Here is a 2,396-nt window from a genome sequence, read left to right as displayed (position 1 = left end):
CCGGTTCCCGCTCACTGGCTGAGCGAGGTGCGGGTGCAGCACTGAGGGCTGCGATCCCGTTGCCGGACACGAAAAAAGACAAAAAGGAAAAAAAAAAAAAAAAGAAAAATGTCAATTCAGCTCCTTTGCCCATTTTTTAATGGGCAATTTGGTTTTTTTTTTTTTTTTTTTTTTACAGTGTAACTGCTTGAGTTCCTTGTATATTATGGATATTAATTCCTTGTTAGATGCATATTTAGCAAAAATTTTCTCCCACTCTGTAGGTTGTCGTTTCACTCTGTTGATTGTTTCCTTTGCTGTGCAGAAGCTTTTTAGTTTGCTGAAGTCCCATTTGGTTTTTTTTTCTTTTGTTGCTTGTGCTTTTGGGCGCATGTTCATAAAGTTTATGTTAAGCCCATTTACAACATTCATGAAGAGAAATAAAATACCTAGGAATCAATTTAATAAAGGAGGTGAAAGATCTCTACAATGAGAACTACAAAGCATTACTGAAAGAAATTAAAGAAGACACAAAAAGATGGAAAGACATTCCATGCTCTTGGATTGGAAGAACTAACATTGTGAAAATGTCTATACCACCCAAAGAAATCTACAGATTCAATGCAATCTCCATCAAAGTACAAAGGACACTCTTCACAGAAATGGAAGAAACAATCTTAACATTCATTTGGAACAATAAAAGAGCCCAAATCCTGAGCCAAAAATAAATAAAGCCAGAGGCATAACACTACCTGACTTCAAATTATACTACAAAGCTATAGTAACCAAAACAGCATGGTACTGGCATAAAAATAGACACTTGGACCAGTGGAGCAGAATAGAGAACCCAGAAATCACCCCCTGAGGCTTACAGCCATCTGATATTTGACAAAGGCAACAAAAACATACATTGGGGAAAAGACTGCCTCTTCAATAAGTGGTGCTTGGAAAACTGGATATGCATAGGCAGAAGAATGAAACTAGATATGCACCTCTCACCATATACTTATATCAACTCAAAATGGATTAAAGACTTAAGTATAAAAGGCCTGAAACTGTAAAATTACTAAGGGAAAATATAGGTGAAATACTTCAGGAATTAGGTGTGGGCACAGATTTTAGCCTCTCTTTGAATACCTCCAGTAAGACCTTAATGTGACCCTGACTTCAAGGTAAAATAATAGCATCTGTGTTTGAAGCTGTGTTATTTACCTATGGATATATGTGAAGGAAACGAATTGACCCAGTACCTTGTAGACTGGCAAGATGCTTTATAATAGGAATTTATACTATCTTTATGTGGGTGTAAATATAAAGCTGTATTCCTACAATTGTATTCCAGACTCTTTGCATCTTAGATAATGGAATATGTCATAATATTTTAAATTGTAATCCTCAACTACATATCATTCAACTGCACTCTACCCGTGACCTGAGAGGGGAAGAAAATCCTCTTTATACATACAGCCTTCATTCATGCAAGACATTTTATTTATATTACCAATTTAATAAAATCCCCTGCTGTGCGAATGTTCTCCATATGTGGAGACAGAGGACTAGAATGTATAAAACCAGTTCTCTGTGTTCTTCAGGTCTTTAAAAATTGTGTATATGTAATATTTGGCTTGTTTTTAAAATTGCAGAATATGGTATTTTACCAATTTTAATTTTTTCTTAATGCAGGAAAAATCTCACAACATGAAATTCAATTTTCATCACCCTATTTTAGTCTTATATCTACTCTTTTTTTTTTTTCCTTTTTGTCTTTTTTCGTGACCGGCAACNAAGTTTCTCCAAGCTCATCTATGTTGTTGCAAATGGGAGAATTTCATTCTTTTTTATGGCACAGTAATATTCCATCTTGTGTATGTACCACATTTTCTTTATCCAGTCGTCCATTGATGGACGTTTAGGTTGGATCCATATCTTGGCTATTGTGAACAGAGCTGTGATGAACATGGGAGTGTAGGTATCCCTTCTACGTGATGATTTCCATTCCTTTGGGTATATACCCAGAAGACTAATTGCTGGATCGTATGGAAGATCAATCTGTAGTTGTTTGAGAAACCTCCATACTGTTTTCCATAGAGGTTGTACTAATTTACAATCCCACCAAAAGTGTAGGAGTGTTCCCTTCTCTTCACTTCCTTTCCAGCATTTGTTATTCTCCGTCTTTTTTATTATAGGCAGTCTAACTGGGGTGAGGTGATATCTCAGTGTGATTTTAATTTGCATTTCCCTGATGACTAGTGATGTTGAGCATTTTTTCATGTACCTGTTGGCCATTTGTATGTCTTCCTTTGAAAAATATCAATTCGCAGGCCGGCCCGGTGGCGCACTGCTACAGTGCGCCGCTTGGGAGCGTGGCGGCGCTCCCGCCGAGGGTTCGGATCCCACATACAGACCAGTTCCCGCTC

The sequence above is a fragment of the Galeopterus variegatus genome, unplaced genomic scaffold (genome assembly GCF_000696425.1).
Source record: "Galeopterus variegatus unplaced genomic scaffold, G_variegatus-3.0.2 Scaffold2647, whole genome shotgun sequence".
Classification (NCBI taxonomy): domain Eukaryota; kingdom Metazoa; phylum Chordata; class Mammalia; order Dermoptera; family Cynocephalidae; genus Galeopterus; species Galeopterus variegatus.
The sequence above is the reverse complement of the archived record's forward strand: the minus strand, read 5'-3'. Positions refer to the sequence as shown.